The sequence below is a fragment of the Ambystoma mexicanum genome, chromosome 1q, assembly GCF_040938575.1.
Source record: "Ambystoma mexicanum isolate Mex_15411 chromosome 1q, UKY_AmexF1_1, whole genome shotgun sequence".
Taxonomy (NCBI): Eukaryota; Metazoa; Chordata; class Amphibia; order Caudata; family Ambystomatidae; genus Ambystoma; species Ambystoma mexicanum.
In genome coordinates this window covers 456,090,574-456,112,085 of record NC_090922.1, presented here as the reverse complement: position 1 = coordinate 456,112,085, position 21,512 = coordinate 456,090,574, and the positions used below count along the sequence as shown (strand labels likewise).

The 21,512-nt window shown below is 50.5% G+C and overlaps 1 protein-coding gene across 2 annotated transcripts in view; it reads left to right on the top strand.

Moving 5' to 3' along the window:
* The first annotated feature begins 12,287 nt into the window (after window positions 1-12,287).
* The window catches only part of LOC138528609 (sialic acid-binding Ig-like lectin 13), a 295,789-nt gene continuing 286,564 nt past the window's right edge, over window positions 12,288-21,512 (top strand). Inside the window, exon 1 of one of the 2 annotated variants that reach the window (XM_069640414.1) lies at window positions 12,288-12,337. The gene's annotated coding sequence lies outside the window, so the exon portion shown is untranslated. The remainder of the gene's footprint in view (window positions 12,338-21,512) is intronic. The other variant, XM_069640405.1, reaches the window with a different exon arrangement.

Genomic DNA, 21,512 nt, shown 5'->3' with positions numbered 1-21,512 from the left:
CTTATTGAAAATTACTTCTGATTAAATTCAAATGCACATGTTATGTTATGTTTTGTTATTTTGCATTTATATAGCGCCTTATATACCATTGGTATGGTCTGAAGGCGCTGGTAGGTTGAACGCCCTTGGGAACCGAAGTTCAGGTCAGTAGAGAGAGTAGGGGGAGTCAAAAAGTGCGTGTGCGCACCATGTATGTGTGCAGCTGGTGCGAAAACAAGTGGTAGCTGCTTCTTAGCTGTAGGTGTGGTGGTTGAGAGATCAGGAGTATGTGTTCGCTCTGGTCGGCTTTATCCAGAACGAGTGTGGCTGCGTTAGGCCTGAGAAGAACGCCTGGCTGGGTGGTGAGAAACAAGCGATGTTTACTTAGAGTGATGTGGAGTAAGCGGGAGATGTAGATATGAGAACAGTTATACCGAATGGTGTCATAGTATATCTGTGTTCTAGATGAGTGGTGGTGTAAGGGAGAGAGTAAGCGTGGGGTGTGGCGTGATGTATGTTTTCAAGAGTTTCCTTCATACCAAGGCATGTTAAGTATCGTCCGTTGCACATAATCGTCCGTTCCTCATACTCGACCGCTCCACACATTCGTCCAGTCCGCACCCTACGTTTGGTTCGCACCCTCGTCCAGACCGCACCCTCGTCCAGACCGCACACTTCGTCAGGTCTAGACACTTGTCGAGACTATATGCTCGTGTAGTTTATCCACTCGTCCAGTCTACATACTGGTCGAGGTAGGACACTCGTTCAGTCCATAATCAGTCATGCGCTCCCCACACTCATGCGCTCCCCACACTCATGCGTTCCCCACACTCATCCGCTCTCAAAATCATCCGCTCTCAAAGTCATCCGCTCACCACTCTCGTCCACTCTCCACTCTCGTCCGCTCTCCACTCTCAAACCGCTCTCCGCACACTCACCCGATCTCCACTCTCACCCGATCTCCGCTCTCACCTGATCTCCGCTCTCACCCGATCTCCGCTCTCACCCGATCTCCATACTTATCCGCTCTCCATAGTCCTCTGCACTTCACAGTCCTACGCTCTCTAGCGTTCTCCGCTCTCCACAGTCCTCCGCTCTCCACAGTCGTCCGCTCTCCACAGTCCTCCGCTCTCCACAGTCCTCCGCTCTTTTCGGTTCCTCATACTAAGCCGCTCTATACACTCAACCGTTTTCCACACTCAACCGTACTCTGCGCTCAACCGCGCTCATCCGCTCCCCACAACTCGTCCGCTCACACACACTCATGCGCTCTCCACACTCATGCACTCTCCGCACTCCCACACTCATCCGCTCCCCACACTCATCCGCTCCCCATACTCATCCGCTCTCCACGCTCATCCGCTTTCCACGCTCGTCCGCTCTCCACGCTCACCCACTCTCCACGCTCATCCTCTCTTCACATTCACCCGCTCAACCACACTCACCCGCTCAACCACACTCACCACACTCACCACACTCACCACACTCGCCCGCTCTCTACACTCACCCGCTTTCCACACTCATCCGTACTACGCTCTCGCTCTCATCTGCACTACGCTCTTGCTCTCATCTGCACTACGCTCTCGCTCTCATCAGCTCTCATCCGTTCTCATCCGCTCTCATCCGCTCTCCACTCTCCTCCGCTCTCCACTCTCCTCCGCTCTCCACACTCATCCGCTCTCCACACTCATCCGCTCTCCACACTCATCCGCTCTCCACATACACCCGCTCTCCATACTCATCCGCTCCCACACTCAACCGCTTTCCACACTCAACCGCTTTCCACACTCAACCGCTTTCCACACTCAACCGCTTTCCACAACTCATCTGCTCTCCAGTCAGATCCTCATGCTTCCGTTTAGTGTAATTGTCTGTTCTGTACGCTTCATCCATTCTAACTGTTTCATTTATGTCATTCACTGTATTCCATTCTCATTCATTATGTTGTTTTGATCGGTTCAGATTTCCTGAGTTTCTCAATGATTTATTCGTATTTTCTGTTTCATTGTTTTGATCTACTTTACTCGTTTAAGCCTGCTTGTCTTTCTAGTTTACATTCGAGTTTATTTAGCTGTCATTCTCGCTTCTGGTAGTTTGGTGGGTCGGTATTATTGTGATGATGCTGGATTGGTTTTATGGGAAGAGCCAGGTTTTCAGTAGTTTGCGGAAGGACGTTAAGTCTTCAGTTAAGCGGATGTGGGGTGGGAGTGAGTTCCACAGGGTTGGAGCCAGGGCAGAGAATGATGATCCGCCTAGCCTGACTGAGTTTGTCTTGGGAATTACTAGGAGGCCGGCTGAGCTTGATCTTAGGGTGCGAGTGGGATGATAAGGTATTAGTTTGTCTTGAAGATATTGCGGTCCAGTTTTATGCAGTGCTCGATGCGAGAGGCATAAGGTTTTGAAAGCTACCCTACGGGCTACAGGAAGCCAGTGCAGTGTTTTAAGGGCTGGGGATATGTGGTCTCTTGGACTGAGCGCAAGTAGTAATTTGGCCGCTGCGTTTTGTGCTCTTTGGAGTTTATTCAGTTGGTAGGTATGGATTCCGAGGTAAAGGGGGTTTCCGTAGTCCAGTCTGGATATAACGATTGTTTGGACAGCGGAGACTCTGTTGGGAAATGAGAGGTATGGAAAGACGCGCCTTAGGTTTTTAAGGTGATGGTGGCAGGACTTTGAGACATTGTTGACTTGGCGCGAGAGTGTTAGGTCGGAGTCTAGGGTGCATCCAAGATTTTTTACTGTTTTGGAGGGTGTAGGTGAGTTGCCCATGGCGGTTGGCCAGGGTAGTGGGTGCGGAAGAAGGTCGGAGTTGCCGCAAACCATGATTTCTGTTTTGGAGGGGTTTAACAAGAGGTGGCTTTGGGTCATCCAGCGCTCTATGTTTACGAGGCAGGATGCCAGGTCGGGTTGGGAGTTGGGTTTCGAGTTCAGGAATTTTAGAATTAGTTGAGTGTCGTCGGCGTAGTTGTAACATAGGATGTTGTGTGAACGAATTATTGGTGGGAGGGTGATCAGGTAGAGATTGAAAAGGAGGGCGGATAGACATGCTCCTTGAGGGACTCCCATGTTGACTGGTCGGGCTTGGGAGGTAAAGCTGGAGAGTACCGTTATTTGGTGCCTGTCTTTGAGGAATGAAGCTATCCATTTAAGAGCGGTTCCACGAATTCCTAGCGAGTGGAGGCGGTCTAGGAGTATCGAGTGATTGATCGTGTCAAAGGCAGCGGATAGGTCAAGAAGGATTAGAGCGGCACATCCCGCGGAGTCTGCTGTCATTTTAAGGTCGTCCCAGATCGAGGTTAAGGTGGTTTCAGTTCTGTGACGTGTTTTGAAACCCGATTGGCCGGGGTCAAGGAGATTGTTGGCTTCAACAAAGGCGTTTAGTTGGGAGTAGGCGGTTCGGTCAATGAGTTTGGCGAGGAATCTGGTGTTTGAGATTGGGCGGTAGTTTTTGGGCTCGAGAGGGTCGAGCGAGGGTTTTTTAATTAGAGGTTTGACGTGTACCATTTTGAATGCTTCGGGAAAAATACCGGAGGAAAGGGAGGCATTTATGATAGATCTTGCGTGTTCTCCTGCGCAGGTGGAGGCAAAGATTTCTTTAAGGGTTGTGGCTGGGCAGGGGTCCAGAGGGGATCCAGATGGTTTGCGGGCAGATAGAAGTTTGAGAAATTGTTCTGGTGATATTGGACTAAAGGATTCGAATGTTGGTTGAGTTGAGGTTGTAGTTGACTGGCTGGCCGGTACGGGTGGAGGATTGTCAATTGGTTGTAAGAGAGCCAGTTTGGTGTTTAGAGTTTTTGTCCTTTCAATAGCTGTGGTGTAAAAGTGGAGGGAGAGTGAGTCACACAGTGATTGTGACGGGGTCGGGACGGTTGTATTACAAGTTGGATTGGTGAATTCGGAGATGATTTTGTGGAGTTCTTTGCTTGGGTTTTTGCAGTTTAGGATTCGGGTGTTGTAGTGGGCTTTTTTAGCTTTCCGGATTTCAGCCTTGTACCGGTACAAGTGACGGGCCAAGGTGGTCCTGCTTTCGTTGGTTTTCTCATTTTGCCAATTGCGTTCTAGGTATTTGTAATGTCGTTTACTGGTCTTCAGCTCAGGAGTGAACCATCTGGGGAACGGGCCACGGCGGGTTGATGGTTTGCATGTAGGGGTGAGTCGCATCAGAGATGCGTTGAGCCATGAGTCAAAGGCTTCAGGTGTTAGTTGGTTTTTAGGGTGGCGGGTGGGTGGTGGGGACTGGAGGAGTGCCTCGGCTAGGTCAGGGGTGATTATTAGTTTTTTCCAGCATTTGCGTAGGATCGGAGGTTCAGATGCAGATACGGGAAGGGGGCCGGGTGCGGGGATGGCAAACGAGAGAATGAAGTGATCGGACCAGATGATAGGAGTTGGGGGCTTTAACTGAATCTGGGTGTCGGAGCTAAAGATGGCATCGAGAGTGTGTCCTTTAAAATGAGTCGGTCCATTTATGTGGGGTTGGAGATTAATTGCATCTAGACCGTCGATTAGGGCGTGTGTCATAGGGTTGGTGGGGATATCAAGCCATATGTTAAAGTCTCCGAGAAGGATGAGGTTGGGATGGTTTATTTGGAGGGTGGCAATAGAGTCGCAAAGGTTGTTTGCGAAATGTCTATCGTAGCCAGGGGGCCTGTAGATTATTAGGAAGGTGAGTGAGAGCGACGGGGAGAGGGATAGTTTAACGAGGAGAGATTTGCAGGATGGAATGGAGGGTTGGTTGTCCATGATTGAGGCGCGGAAGGGAGATTTAAAGACAAATGCTACCCCCCCTCCTCTGGACGGACGGTTCAGTGGGATGAGGCAGTAGTCGGGCGGAAAGGCTTCATTTGCGATTGGGCTGAAGTCATCAGAGAACCAGGTTTCAGTGATGAAAACTAGGTCAGGTTTGACAGAGGTGAGGAGGTCAAAGATGCAATGTCTGTTTTTTGCTACAGAGCGGGCGTTAAATAGGATACAGTTCACATCGGCAGGGAAGGTTGGTTTTGGTGCTGGAGCGGGATGGGGCGGAGGGGGAGAGAGTAGCGGGAGAGGGGTAGGGTTGGTGGTTCTAGGGAAGAGTGGGCGAGCCGAGAGTTTTGCAGGCTTCGTGCGGGGTTGGGTGGATGTGTGTGATGGGATGATCGGGATTGGGGTGGGGGATTTGAGGATGGGGGGAGGGCGGTTGGGAGTTTCGGTTGTGGTGAAATCGAGGGCGAGGGGTTTCAGGAAGGGCGAGGCCACGGGGGAGGGGGGGATTGTGGGAGAGAGGTGGTGGGTCGAGACAAGGGGGGCGAGGAGAGCAGAGAGGTAGAGGGGGACCAGGAACGCTTCCTCTTTAGTTTCTTTGCTGCGATTGGCGTGAGAGAGAGGGTAGGAGGGTCAGAGGGGGAGAGAGAGGCGGCTTTGGTTCTCGCTAGGGCTAGGCGCGCAGTTTTTAGGGAGAGGAAAGGGTGCAGTCGGATGGGGAAGGTGGCAGGTGTATGATGGCGAGGCGGGGGGTGGATGGTTGCAGGGTGGGGTGTGGTAGTGGGGAGAGCGGGCATGGGCAGTGCTGGCGGGTCGGCGGTGGGGTTCAGGAGATGAGTGGTCTTGGGGTGGGTGGCACGCCATCGTGCCCCCCTGGCTTGGTGTTTGGAGAGGGTGCTGGCAGGGATTGTGGAGGAGGGTGGGTTGTCTTGGGAGCGGGGGGGGCGAGGGAGGGCAGATCGGAGAGTGGAGGAGGTTCATGGGAGTCGTTTCTGACGGGCATTGGTGGAGTTGGTGCGCTCATGATTGGTGTGCAATTGGGTTCACTTCTAAATGCAGGTGGGAGACGATTTTAAGTTCGACTTTCAGAGAGAGGCTCTTGGGCGTGACTTCTAAATGTGGGTGCACTTCTAACTGTAGGTGGGAGCAATTCTAAATTCAACTTTCTAAGGGAGGGTATAGGGTACAGATTTAGATGCGGGAATAGTTCTAAATTCAACTTTCACAGAGAGGCTATTGGGCGCAGCTTCTAAATGGAATTGGGTACACTTCTAAATGCCGTTGGGTACGTTTCTAAATGCAAGTTGGACCAATTCTAGATTCAGCTTTCTCAGAGAGGCTGCTGGGTACACTTCAAATGTGAGTGGGAACAATTCTCAATCGATTTTCTCAGAGAGGCTATTAGGCACAACTACTAAATGCAATGGTGTACACTTCGAAATGCAATTGGGTACACTTCTAAATGCAGGTGGGAGCAATTCTAATGGAGGAGGGAGCAGTTCTAAATTCAACTTTCTCAGAGAGGCTATTGGGCGCAGCTTCTAAATGGAATTGGGTACACTTCTAAATGCCGTTGGGTACGTTTCTAAATGCAAGTTGGACCTATTCTAGATTCAGCTTTCTCAGAGAGGCTGCTGGGTACACTTCAAATGTGAGTGGGAACAATTCTCAATCGATTTTCTTAGAGAGGCTATTAGGCGCAACTACTAAATGCAATGGTGTACACTTCGAAATGCAATTGGGTACACTTCTAAATGCAGGTGGGAGCAATTCTAATGGAGGAGGGAGCAGTTCTAAATTGAACTTTCTCAGAGAGGTTGTTGGGTACACTTCTAGAATGTGAGTGGGAACAATTCTAAATCCACTTTCTCGGAGGGGCTGCTGGGTACACTTCAAATGTGAGTGGGAACAATTCTCATTTAACTTTCTCAGAGAGGCTATTTGGTGCAGCTTCTAAATGGAATTGGGTACACTTCTAAAATGCTGTTGGGTATACTTCTAAATGCAGGTAGGAACACTTCTAAATTCAACTTTCACAGAGAGGCTATTGGGCGCAGCTTCTAACTGGAATTGGGTACACTTCTAAATGCCGTTGGGTACACTTCTAAATGCAGGTGGGAGCAGTTTTAATGGAGGAGGGAGCAGTTCGAAATTCAACTTTCTCAGAGAGGTTGTTGGGTACACTTCTAGAATGTGAGTGGGAACAATTCTAAATCATCTTTCTCAGAGAGGCTATCAGGTGCAATTACTACATGCAATTGCGTACACTTCTAAATGCAGTTGGGTACACTTCTAAATGCAATTGGGAATACTTCTAAATGCAATTGGGAACATTTCTATATGCAATTGGGAACACTTCTCAATTCAGCTTTCTCAGGGAGGTTATTGGGTACACTTCAAATGTGAGTGGGAACAATTCTCATTCAACTTTCTCAGAGAGGCTATTTGGCGCAACTTTGAATGCTATTGGGTACACTTCTAATTGCAGGTGGGAACAATTCTAGAATCAACTTTCTCGGAGAGGGTGCTGGGTACACTTCAAATGTGGGTGGGAGCAATTCTCGTTCAACTTTCTCAGAGAGGCTATCCGGCGCGACTACTAAATACAATTGGGAATATTTCTATATGCAATTGGGGACACTTCACAATTCAACTTTCTCAGGGAGGTTATTGGGCGCAATAATTACGTTGTTGATGCTGCGTTAGAGGAGTGGTAGGGTAGTATGGCCTGAAGTAGTTGCTTCTGGCCCTGCCCTTGCCACACTTACTTGTTGTTGGCTTCTTGCTTCTCCTGCGGATACCTGCAGATACGATCTGGAGTCGTCCTTTGCCTCGGGTCCTTCGCCGTAGGGCTGCCAGGCAGAGGGCTGCCTTGGGAGCTGCAGTAATGGCCTGGGAAAGGAGGCCGGATGGCCAATCGGAAGGGTTGTGGGCGGGTCGGGAGGCAGACCAGGACGCAGGAGCGGTAGGGAGGAGAGCGCGGGCCGGTAGGCTCTGTTGCTGTGTGCTCGTGAGCCAATCAGGGCCAAGGAGGAAGCGGCCCGGCCAATCAGGGGAGGAGGGAGGCGGGAGGAGAGACAAACACGGAAGGGAGAGGGTCTAGGGAAGGGAGGGCTGAAACGGGGTGGAAGCGGGCTGGGCACAGGGTTAGAAAGGGTCTGGGGCACCAGGAATTCGGCCCAAGAGGGTCTAAGCAGGCCAATGCAGCACTCACCGAAGTGCAGAAACAAAGTGACCTACACGAGTCGAGCGCGGGCCGGTAGGCTCTGTTGCTGTGTGCTCGTGAGCCAATCAGGGCCAAGGAGGAAGCGGCCCGGCCAATCAGGGGAGGAGGGAGGCGGGAGGAGAGACAAACACGGAAGGGAGAGGGTCTAGGGAAGGGAGGGCTGAAACGGGGTGGAAGCGGGCTGGGCACAGGGTTAGAAAGGGTCTGGGGCACCAGGAATTCGGCACAAGAGGGTCTAAGCAGGCCAATGCAGCACTCACCGAAGTGCAGGAACAAAGTGGCCTACACGAGTCGAGCGCGGGCCGGTATGCTCTGTTGCTGTGTGCTCGTGAGCCAATCAGGGCCAAGGAGGAAGCGGCCCGGCCAATCAGGGGAGGAGGGAGGCGGGAGGAGAGACAAACACGGAAGGGAGAGGGTCTAGGGAAGGGAGGGCTGAAACGGGGTGGAAGCGGGCTGGGCACAGGGTTAGAAAGAGTCTGGGGCACCAGGAATTCGGCCCAAGAGGGTCTAAGCAGGCCAATGCAGCACTCACCGAAGTGCAGGAACAAAGTGGCCTACACGAGTCGAGCGCGGGCCGGTAGGCTCTGTTGCTGTGTGCTCGTGAGCCAATCAGGGCCAAGGAGGAAGCGGCCCGGCCAATCAGGGGAGGAGGGAGGCGGGAGGAGAGACAAACACTGAAGGGAGAGGGTCTAGGGAAGGGAGGGCTGAAACGGGGTGGAAGCGGGCTGGGCAGAGGGTTAGAAAGGGTCTGGGGCACCAGGAATTCGGCCCAAGAGGGTCTAAGCAGGCCAATGCAGCACTCACCGAAGTGCAGGAACAAAGTGGCCTACACGAGTCGAGCGCGGGCCGGTAGGCTCTGTTGCTGTGTGCTCGTGAGCCAATCAGGGCCAAGGAGGAAGCGGCCCGGCCAATCAGGGGAGGAGGGAGGCGGGAGGAGAGACAAACACGGAAGGGAGAGGGTCTAGGGAAGGGAGGGCTGAAACGGGGTGGAAGCGGGCTGGGCACAGGGTTAGAAAGGGTCTGGGGCACCAGGAATTCGGCCCAAGAGGGTCTAAGCAGGCCAATGCAGCACTCACCGAAGTGCAGGAACATGCTGCACATCAGTTTGGAACACTTACATTAAATGATTGATACACACACAGAAGAAGATTATCCACTCGTAATTCAAATGTGCAAACCAGTGTATTAAGAAAACAAAGAATGGGAACAGGTGCAATGAGAAAACATGCCCACAAGTATCCTCCCACCTCCCCAACGTACCCACCCACCGCCCAGGCCACAACTAGCTATTCCCACTATGGACCACCCCCACCTCTCCAATGTACCCACCCACCGCCCAGGACCCAACTAGCTATTCCAACTATGGAGCACCCCCACACCCCCAAACATACCCACCCACCACCCAGGCCCAAGACACAATATGGTGACATGTGAAACTTTGGTATCTCAGAGTACACTCTATTTCTTCCCAAGCTTGGGCCCATGAATGTCACTTGGAGTTGCCCCAGACAACCGCATGGACCTCCTACTGGTGCTGCCTGCGTGAGAGCTTAATAGAGTGGTGCTGGTGGAGGGCATAGCGGGGTTCTGTGAGGGTATGCAGCTCAGGAAGGCCTGCATGGCCACTGACATGGTTTCCGCGATGTTGGATTGCATGTTGTTGCCCTCACAGACCCTTTAGGAAATCAACATCTTTGAGTTGGCACAACAGCCAATGGCACGTACTAATCTGCGGACTGACTTCTCGTTGCTCTCCCGCTGCAACCGTGACTCTTCGCGTTGGATCCTCGACTCCTCCAGGTGTTGCTCCACCAGTGTGGCCAATGTGTCTTGCCGTTGTTCGATGCATTGCATGCGACAGGTCAACTCCCACAGTGATATCGTTGGGGAGCGCATTGGATTCCTGGGGTCCATTGTGCTGATTTCGCCCAGTTGATCAGGGGTGGGGGGAACCCCTCATTTCCTGATTCAGGTGCCTCACTGGCATGATGGTCTCTAGTGCTATCCGTGCCATTAGACTCAGGCAGATCTGGTGGTGGTGCTGAACTGTCAGGTGTACTTGAAATGGCAGCAGGCGGATTTGGCTGCAGTGCCTGCTGGTTTTCTGGTGCTGCAGGGGGATTTGGCTACAGGGTCTTCTGGTTTTCTGGTGCTGCAGGGGGATTTGGCTGCGGTGCCTGCTGGTTTGCTGGAGCTGCTGAGGTGTTGGTTTCCTGTGTGCGGTACACCAGGACGGTCGTGACACCACAGGTGTTGGAGGTGCCTGCACCGGATATCAAATGTCGTCTTCGACGATGGGCACGTCCTATCCCCCTTGACGTCCCCGGATGACCCCTGTCAGTCTCAGATGATGTTCCTGTGGGAGATTGAAAGTCAAGCTGTTAGTGCTGTCACATGATGTGTATGGTACAATTACATGCAACATACTCCTCAAGCAGCATGAAAATTCAGTTATATGCATTGATGTCTGCTGCGGTCATGTGGGTGTGTATGGGGTTCCACTTTGGTGCACGCCATCTGGCTGGGTGGGGAGGGCATGGGGGTACCAGATGTGCTAGGATTGATGGGGACTGTGATATGTGGCTCTTTGTGCATTGCTGGGGAGGGGCAGGTTTAGCTTGAGTCTCATTCAGGTCTTCACACTTTCTGTACTCACCAGCCTCGCCAGGTGTCACTGCTCTGGCCTCTGCTCCACCGACTCCCTTGATGCCTTTGAGGTGCAGCACGCTCTGCTACACCTTTCCTCCCATGGTAGCAGCTTCAGTGGGGAATGTGGTCCACCTCCTATGGCACTGCATTGCTGTCTGTGAGCTGCCAGTATGTTCTGCACGGTTCCATGTGTTAATATCCCCGCAAAAATATTGCTGTATTTTTGCAGCGATATTGACACATGGACCCTGTGGGGGACACTCCCACAACCCCCTCATTATTTAAAAATGTGCGGTGGACAACCCAGCAACCCTTGCTCCCACAAATAATCCCCCCATATCGCCTATGGGTTGACAAACGGCCACATGCACGGCGATATTTTGGTGGGGATTTTTTGTAGGGAATCCATTCTGCACCCTCAAGCGCATGTCGTCCCACCTCTTGTGGCAGTCTTTGACCAAGTGGGGTGTAACCCCCACAGCTTACACCTTCTGGGGAGCCTCTGCCCATATGGCCTTTCGCCTCAGCTGCGTGCTACACCTCTGGTCTGCTGTGAACAACTCCTCTGCATTGTCGACTATGTGGTCGACCAGCAGGGTGAGTTCCACTTCACTGAAGCAGGGATTGCGCTGCCGGCTCACTGGGATCCTGGATGACATCTCACTGGGTGGTTTTAGGCTGTCAGAGTAGCTGTCAGCCTTCTGGTACCAGATGATTGCAGTGGATTGTGATTAAAGTAATGGCTGCCGCTCTCTTTCTGGTTTCCGTCATAACAGTATTTCCGCCTCTGCTATGTCTGGCATGCACAGGGCAGATATGGATGTACCGCAGGCATTTGTGGCAGTGCATCCGTCTCTGCCGTTTTACTATACTGGCGGTGGCACCGGTTCCGCACTTTGCTGAAGCGCACGGCCGCAGCCTGTAATTCAACCTTGTTTCCGCCTCCTCGCGTTGATGTAACCGGTGTCACCGCCATCACAGTAATACCAGTTTTCTACTGCCAAACGTGTAATGAGCAAATTAAAGGGGGTTCTGGGAGTCTCTCTACCAGCACAAACACAGCCCATTGACCTGTTCTTGGGTGGATGGCCCCCGGGAGAGTCTCAACCAAGCCTTTAGCTCACTGTCCCTTTCACAGATGAGAAAGATCCCTGCATATCAGTCTTTGTCCTGCCCAGGGGCAGTCCAGCACCGAAATGCTAGACAATTCTCCTCTGAACAAGAGTACCAACAGCAACACCATACATGTTTCAGCCTTGTTGGGCATCATCAGTGAGGTGAAGCTGTGCCTCTCTGAGAACAGTGAGCAAGGGGTCCACGTCCGGATTCCCCTGGTAACTTAGGGTGAGACCCAAAGTTACTTAATATGCAAAACAAAGGGGGTTCTGGGAGTCTCTCTATCAGCACGAACACAGCCCATTGACCTGTTCTTGGGTGGATAGTCCCCAAGAGAGTCTCAACCAATCAGGTGGCAGGATTTTACATATATCTGCAGGCAGCCAGCCCCTGTCAGGACATTTCTATATGTGGACGATTCAGACTAGTGGTTCCTTGACTTGCCTGGATTACAGCAATATATATTTGAAGTGAAAGGAAATGTAATGTTTTCTAGAACAGTTTCGATGACTCAATCAGTGTTGCAAAATCTAAACCTCAAGTTCTTCCCTTCCCGAAAGGCGAGAGCGTTAGCACTTCAGTTGAGTCAAGCTTGGGAGCTAAGGGGCACAACCGTGCGCACTTTCACTGGTAAGCAGTTCTGTTTACAATATTTTCGGTACACTTCTTGCCTCTTTACAGCAGACATACCATAAAACCTTTTCGCTTTAATGTACATCCCTGCTAACATATGTAAGTAGAGACGCGTGGAAATGCGCATAACGCTTAAAAACGGCTTGACAGGATGCTACTAATTTCATGCATGCAGCATTGAAAGGAGTCCACCTTGTATTCTGATTGTGGTTTACAGTGCGGCAGCATAGGACTGAAGCATAAGGGGGGTAATCTGGAGTTCGCAGGGTGTTGTCCTTTGGAAGATTGTGATTACAGTGAAAGTGCAATACTTTGTGTGTACAGGTAGCCCAATGTTTGATAACAAGAAGATGGAAATCTGGTGGAGTAGTAACCACGGGAGGAGAAACTGCAATATATAATGAACTCAGAAAATGCATTTTAGAGTATTCAACAAAGTAAAACATAGTTAACAATCTGGGGAAAATGTGTCATTTGATGAAGGATTGCTGTTTGGTTGTATTTTGAAATTTAAAAAATCCCTCTACCCCAAATCTCTCTATCCCCACTCTGTATACCACCACCACCATCCACCCACCGTACCCAACCCTCTCTACCCCCACCCATCCTACCCCTGCTTTGCCTCTACCCCCACCCACCGTACCCCACTCTATGTATCCCCACTCACCCTACCCCCACTTACTCTACCCCCACCCACCAACTCTACCTCCACTCTCTTCATCCACCCACCCTATCTGCATTCTCTCTACCCCCACCCTTCATCTACCCCATCCTCTCTACCTCATCAATCCTACCCCCACTGCTCCCATCCACCCAGACTACCAGAACTCTCTCTACCCCATCCACCCACCATGCCCCCCACTCTCTCTCTACCCACACCCACACGCTCTCCACTCTCTCTACCCCCACCCACCCATCCTACCACCACACTCTATACCGATACCTGCAGTGAGGGGTCAGAATGAAAGCTGGACGCAAAGTTGTCATGTTTTTGGTTAAAGACATTTAGTCAATACAAATGGGTTGGGAAAATGCCTCTCTGCCCCTTTTCTAAAGAGGATCTTCCCCTACCCAGAAACCAAAAACTAAGGATCTGTCTGTGTTAGTATGTCAGTAACAGAAAAGCCATCCATGTGTCCAAAACGTCCCATCCTGACCCTCACACTACTAACAAAACAGCAAAGGGCTGAATGAAAATGTCTTTAACTTGATGTTGGCATAAGTGTTCAAAACCGAAAGTATAAGAATGACTCCAACGAAATATGTTCTCCAGGGTAAAGACCCTTGGCTCCAGAGAGTGGTCCCCATCCCCTGGATTCTTAGATAGGATAGCCAAAATAATGTCTCTTTAGTTAACAGTTCCTGTGTGTCTTAACTGGACTCTCAATGGTCTTGTTTAAACAATAAGTTCTGTAACAGTCTTTCTGTAGTATCATTTGTAACTTTGCAGATCACCTTGTATACTCTCCTACCAGGAATCTTTATTCAATTTCAGCTGCCTGGTGTACTCACCTACCAGGACATCTTATGCGTTTCACAGTTCTTTGGTTGTATCACATTAGCATATTCCACGAGGTGCTTGGTCTATGTAACCTTTGGTTAGCTCAATCTTTTCCCCCACACTGGCATTTCATGCATCTGTACTTGATTGGGCGTTTGCTTTATACTTTGCCTTGTCTATATTCAAACATTCTTCTTATTGGATAACTTTCCCCCCACACTGGCATCTCATGCATTTACATTTGTTTGGGGTTTGCCTTTGTACTTTGCCTTGCCTGCATTGAAGCATTCTTCTTATTGGGTGTTGAATTAGTACTTTGCCATGACTGCATTCAAACAAACTTCGGATATTTTCTGCTTCAGCATTTCCGTACCTTTCAAACACTTGTTGGCACGCTTGTCGGAATGCCCCAGGGTCCCTAACTGCTTTGGGCAGACTCACCGGTTCCTTATAGCATCTCCTCTGCTCGCACCACTGTGGTGTGGTTCCTTTACCAGCTTTCCAATTTGGAGTATACAGACGTTAATCCAGCATCATGCGCAGTTCCATGGTCACACACCAGCTTTCCTTTTTGGTCCAGACTGGAGAACGCTGTCTCTCTGAGCAACCCAACATCCACGAGCTCCTGCACAGCTCCCAGTATCTCCATGGCCCTTCCTGCTCCTACATGGCGTTTCTCCTCCTGGCCCGACAGCCTTCACCGTTCCACCATAACCAGTGTGTATAACTCACATTTGTGAGCCTCAGAATGGGGTTCAACATCTTCTCCTTCACTGCTCAATACAATAGTGCAGTTGCCATCTTTAAACATCCCACGCACTGAATACTTGCAAAAACAACTAGCATGTATGTTGTACTTCAAGCTCCTGTCATTTTGCACAAACAACCCCATCCTCCTCCTTGTCTCAGTACCTGAGTGGTTATGGGAGTTGGAGTCCATGGATGTCTTTGGACTTTTAACTCTTAGGTGTTTTCTCTGAGAGATTTCACATGAAGGCACATTAGAAACAAAAGGTTTAATGTGTGAGTTGTGGGTGTTTAAATCAAAGGTGGCTGTCTGACTAGAATAGTGTAAAGAAATTACTTGACTACACAAGGGGGAACCGTTAGCTGACAATAGGCCATTAAGGTCTTGGTTGTTAGAGGGTCTTCCTCAGGGGAAAGGGGGGAATTCTGTGTTTCATCCTATAAAGTCATGACATCTCCCCGGTAGTTGTCTCTTTCCATGTGATTCTCCCTCATACAACTGCCCTCAGTGTCAGGATCAGGTAGCGGATGCCGTCCCCAGGCCACATGGGAGGAGGTTCCGGTTGGGGAATCCGTGATGACTCCATTGGATTCATCACACCACCCATTTACCTTACCTTCACTTGCTCTACCCCCACCCATACTACCCCACTCTCTCTACCCCACCCACTCTACCCCTGTACTCTCTACTCCCAGCCTACCCCCACTCTCTCTACCATCACCCATCCACCCAACCCCCATTCTCTCTAACACCAACCATTCTCTCTACCCTCACTCACCCAACCTACCTCCACTCTCCCTACCCCCACTCATCCACCATGCCTCCACTCTCTACCCACACCCACCCAAACTCCAATCTCTCTACCCAAAACCCACCCACCCTACCACCACTCTCTACCGCCACCAATCGTACCTGTGCTCTCCCTCTACGCCCACCCAACCACTCTACCCCCACTCCGTCTACCTCCACCTCCACCCACCCAACTCTCTCTATAAACCACCCCCACTCTCAACTGTCTCTCATCCTTCATCACACACTCTCCCTTCATTTCTTACCCTCTCACTCTCTTCCTTTCTCACACATATTTCCGGTTGCTCATCATTGATGGCACCCTATCTCAATCGTTTCCTCCCTTGCTCTATTCTCCTTCCTTCTTATTCTCTTGCACACCTGTGCCCCTTATCGCACCCTACTTGATACATTTTGAACAAAAGGACAAGTCTACACCCTCTGACACCAACACAGTGGTGATCTGGTGAGTTTAAAAACTTTAACATGACCTTAATAAAAAATAACCAGAACATTTTACCAAAATGAACATTCAAAATGTTGCTAATTTTTCAGGTAGGTGCAAGAATGACAAACTCGCATTTCTGAATATGGCCACTCCCGCTGTTGTTATTCAAAGGGTTTACAGGTGTAAAAGCTGCCCAGGTCACCATTTCTCTTGCCTGTGATTCTGTATTGGAGCACTTTCACTTCTGTTTCATGTCCATTTTCTCCACTTTGGCTAGCTGGTTGGCTGAGGGTCCCTTAAGTGCCTATCTTTCCGTGCCCTGATTTTCACATTGCTGGCTTGTAGGCTGAAAGATTCCCTCCATATTCCCACTGGGCTTGGGGATGATAGACCCACATGGGAAACAAATGCCCAATGCTGGGGACATCACCTCTAACCGTCCTGGAGTTCTGGCTGGGCTGCGTTACAGCTTTTCCTTTCAGGAAGGGATTGGCATACTGCCGGACCTACCTGGTGGGGTAACACTGTAACGCAGCCCAGCCATAACTCCAGGATTGTTAGGGGTAATGTCCCCGGCCTTGGGCATTAATTTCCCATGCGGGTCTACCGCCCCCAAACACAGCGGCAGTCCCCGGGAGCCCCGGCAGGGTCCACATCCGTTCCCAGAGGGAGAAGCTAAAACACAGGCCAGTCAGAGCTCCCGGATGGTTTGGGGTGATGTCTCTGGCCTTGGGCGGCTGTCCCTCATGTGGGTTGACCATCCACAAGTCCAGCAGCGGCTCCAGGGAGCCTCAGCGCGGTCCCAGTCCTTTCCCAGAAGGAGAAGCTGTAACGCAACCCAGCCAGAGCTCCAGAGTGGTAGGGGGTCATGTTTCTGGGTTGGGCGACTGACTCCCATGTGTGTTGAACGTCCCCAAGCCCAGCGGTGGTCCAGGGAGGCCCGGCACATTCCCCGTCCTTTCCTGGAGGGAGAAGCTGTAACGCAGGCCAGCCAGTGTTCCAGGATGGTTGGGGGTCATGTCCCTGGGCTTGGGCAACCGTCTCCCAGGTGTGTTGACCATCCCCAATCGCACATTGAAGTGCCAAAAAGGACAAGGTACCTCGTCCTTGGCACTGCAAACGTAGTGCTAAGGATGAGATATCTCGTCCTTGGCACTTAAGGAGTTAAACCAAGTCATACGAATCACCAAAGACCAGCAACAGCCATGGCTACCAGCAGTATATCGCTTCTTACAGTCTTACCGACAGACCCCTCACACTGCCACCCAGATCAGCCCCACAGCACGGACGTTCGGAGTACCAATTCATGCAGAACTCCCCTTCACCTGAACTAGGTGGCACTAGAGATGGTCATGGAACAAGTTGTCATGCTGCGCCTGTGGAAATGCTGGCTTCGTTGGAGACTCCATTAGTGAGCCGCCATGTTTTTCTCCCGTTTGCCTGGTAGTGGTCTAGTCCACATCAAAGATGGCCACTGCAACTATTTCTCGACTTCAAGTCTCCGGAACAGTGGGTTGCAACCCATTACGGTGGGACGCTGTTTCGTTCATTCCTTGCCTAGCACTTTCTCTCTCTGTGCCATCTGCAGTTGTTGTTCTGCTTTCCCCCCGCAGTGTTCGGTCCCCGAACGGCCGCTCTTGGCTTTTCCCTCTCTTCAGTTCTTTCTGCCTTTTCTTGTGACAGCCCTGTGCCACGGCTCTCCCTTTTCGCCTCTCTCCAGTTTTCCTTTCCTTACGGAGCCGTCTTTTTGTACATGCCCGTTTTCTGGGGACTACTTTGAACGCATCCTGGCTGTCTTCCCTTCATCCCTGTTGGTCAGCTTCCTCTGCATTTTTGTGACCAGTTCCCAACAACGCGCTGAAAGACTTACCTGACTCACTTTGCCAGACCTGGCCTCGGTCACGCTCTGGGAGGCTAAGATCTGCTAAGAATCTCAGATCTTCTTTGCATTTGGAAGATCTCTTTAAAAGGACCGGACAGACGTCCCAGAAGTGCCTTTGCCTCAGAATCTACTACCAACAGCCATCCAGGGTTTAATGGTGCTGCAAGGCTTTTTCCCTGACCAGGGGCTTACTCCTCGGGGTTCCTTTTGTCTGGTATTCCCTATCTAGTCACGATGACCTCCGGAGAAGGAAAGAAAAGAGAAGACTCCAATAAACTGTCAAAACTGTCAAAATAAGAAGACAGAGACCAACAACAGCTCTGCCGAAGACCCAGCTGAGGGGGATCAGCGGGAGGTTTCACTGGTGTATGAGAGCCTGAAACACCCAACAACCCCCATGGCTTCCTTTGAACAATATCAAGAACTAGTGGCAGCCTTACAGGGCTTGACTGCAGAGGTACAGTCGCTCTGCACTAAAAACCTCACACTTCGACTGCAAATCACAACACGCAAAGAAAGCAGAGGAGACCTTCCTCCATTAACTTTCCCATTTGGGAAGTACAATGGGAACCCAAGTCAGTTTAAGGATTTCCTAGACGCATGCCTCGTGTACTTTACCTTCCGACCTAGAGCATACCAACTGGACCGAGCCAGGGTGGTATTTCTGGTCTCTAATCTGGTCGGTAATACATTGGCCTGGGCTACTCCCTTGATCACCCACTCTGACCCTGCCATAAATGACTACGCCTTATTCATCAACTATTCAAAGCCAGGTTCGATAGACCTCAGGTACAATATTCTTCTTATGAAGCTATGCTCGATCTCAAGCAAGAATCACAAGATGTGCAGTCCTATGTTTCGACATTTCAGAAATTGTCAGTTGATGAAGGATGGCCGGATTCTGTCCAGCAAACACTCTTCAGGAGGGATCTTCACGAGGACATAAAGGACAAACTTGCACGAGTGGCACGTCCAGCCACCTTTCAGGAACTAGTTACTCTGGCTCTACAGATTTAATTCCGGCTAGCCGAACGTCGTCAAGAAAGAAAGAAGGAAGACCAGGATCATTCCGCCACCTTCTAACAACCCTTCTGTGCCTATGAATAGAACACCAGGAGAGGAACCCATGCAGATTGGCACTGCAGGAGAGCCCTTGATGTCGGTGGAACTCAAGAGACATTGTGGTCAGGGTTTGTGTATGTACTGTGGGTCATCCAAACATCTTTTAAGGAATTGTCCCAAAGGTTCTCCTCAGTGACAGGGAAACACTACACCCCGATCCTAGGCAGGGAGAGGCTCGGGGTGATAGCTCAAATCCCTGCAACACCACCTAGCGGGTGGTTCAAGTCTGGCTACACGTCAAACCCCTGCCTCCACTGGAAGTATTGGCTATGCTTGACTGCGGGGCAGCTGGAAACATTATAGACATCTCTTGGGTGAAAGAGAACAACATCCCCTTACAAGAGGAACTGAAGTCTATCCAAGTTGAAGGGGTGGATGGCTCCCCCCCCTGCCTCAGGATCCATAGTGCTGGAATCCAGACCCATCCAGGTTTCTATGTTTAGTTATCAGGAAAGCCTGGTGTTTAATGTTATTCGGGCAGCCCACTTTCCCATAATATTAGGGATTCCATGGCTACACTGCCATAATCCTGGAATAGACTGGTGTGCCAATACGATCTGGTTTAATTCATCCTACTGCAGTCAGCATTGCTCAGCAAGTTCCTGGACCTCAGGAAGGAAAGAAGGTCTCTTTGTCTACCTCAGTTATTCAGTCTATACCAATCCACTATCAGGAGTTCTCCAAGGACTTTGAGTACAAGGTTCCCACATTTTGCCGCCACACCGACCGGAGGATTGTGCCATCAAGTTGACGCCAGAAGCCTCTGTGCCATTTGGCAGGATGCATCCGCTCTCCTTGCCCGAGAGGAGGGCTCTTAAAGAGTATCTGGATGCAAATCTTCAAAACAACTTCATCTCGGAATCCAGATCCTCTGCAGGGGCGTCCCTGTTTTTCATCCCTAGGAAGGGTATGCAATAGCTTCATCCCTGCATAGATTACTGCAGTCTTAACCACCACACTGTAAGGGCCAGATAGCCCATGCCTTTGATCAAGGATGTACTGGAGGCAGTACAGGGCTCCACAGTCTTCTCTAAACTGGATCACTGGGGGGCATACCATCTGTTAAGAATTAGGAGTGGCGATGAATGGAAGACATCCTTTCAGAGTCCGCTGGGACACTTTGAATACCAAGTGATGCCTTTTGGTCTCCTCAATGCCCCTGCGGTGTTCCAGCGCTTCGTTGACAAAGTCTTCGCTGATCTCCTGTACGTCTCAGTGGTCGTCTATTTAGATGATATACTGACCTTTTCTACCACATTGCCCGAACATCGGAGACAAGTCATAGAGGTATTACGCCGTCTCAGAGACAATCGGTTGTTCGCCAAGCCAGAAAAGTGTTCCTTTGCGGTTTCCTCAGTGTCGAATCTGGGATTTATTCTCTCTAAAGATGGAGTGCATTTGGACCCAGGGAAAATCAAGGCAGTATTGCAATGGCAGAAACCCAGGAATGTAAAGGAGGTTCAACGCTTTCTCGGCCTGGCAATTTTTACAGGTGTTTCATACTCAGATTCTCCAACATTGTCTTGCCCATCACCTCCCTACTGAAGAAAGGAGTAAAGTTCCAATGGAACCTAAAGGCGGACGAAGGCTTTAGCACACTCAAATCCTCCTTTACCACAGCTTCTGTCCTCATTCAGCCGGGTCAGTCCTTACCTTTCATTTTGGAAACCGATGCCTCATGAGGGATGCTAGGTGCTGCACTCTTACAGAAGGACAAGGACGGGCTCGAACATCCTCTAGCCTATTATTCACGGACCCTCACACCTCGTGAAAGAAACTACTCCATTTTGGAGAAGGAATTACTTCCCATCTGGCAAGCTTGTGAGGAAAGAGAGGCACCTGTTACAAGGAGCAGCCCATCCTTTTCTAGTCCGCACCTACCACAGTAACCTGTGCATACTCCAACAAATAGAATGCAGGAATACCCGTCATGCCCGCTGGGCGTATTACTTTTCCCAGTTTGACTTTGACATAACCTACCTCCTGAGAACAGAGAACGCTTTGGCAGATGCCTTGTCTCGCAGTCTCAGGGATGACACAGGTGAATATCGAGGACATGAAAGACTGCTCCCAAGCAAGACGTTTCTATCCAGGATGAACACCTTTTTACAAGATGTTCGGCTTGGTACCAGTAAAACCAGCCTTCCTAGTCTTCCCACGCCCCCATTGCATATGAAGGAGGGGCTGTACTTCCACAACAAGGCTCTGTTCCTGCCTTCGTAGAGCTTACAGACCAAGGCGATTTCCCATGATCTCCCTACAGCAGGACATAAGGGACAGAAGGCAACTTTGGACCTGGTGTCAAGGAACTTCTGGTGGCCTTTATTACTCAAGGATGTCAAGACCTACATGTCCTCCTGTCCCACTTGTGCATCCAACAAACACTCAACCTCTAAACCCATTGGTCTACTACAACAGGAGAGTCCGCATTCAAGACCCTGGGAACATATGTCAACAGATTATATAGTGGCTCTCCCGCCCTCATGAGGCAACACGGCCATTATGGTTACTGTAGATACCTACAGTAAGATGGCTTATTTCTCTCTTCTCCAGGGGCTTCCTTCTGCACCAGAGACTGCCACAGTATTCCTGCGAGACATTGTCAGACTACATGGAATTCCTTGCACCCTCGTATCGGACAGAGGGTCACAGTTCACCTCAACCTTTTGGTCTTCCTTATGT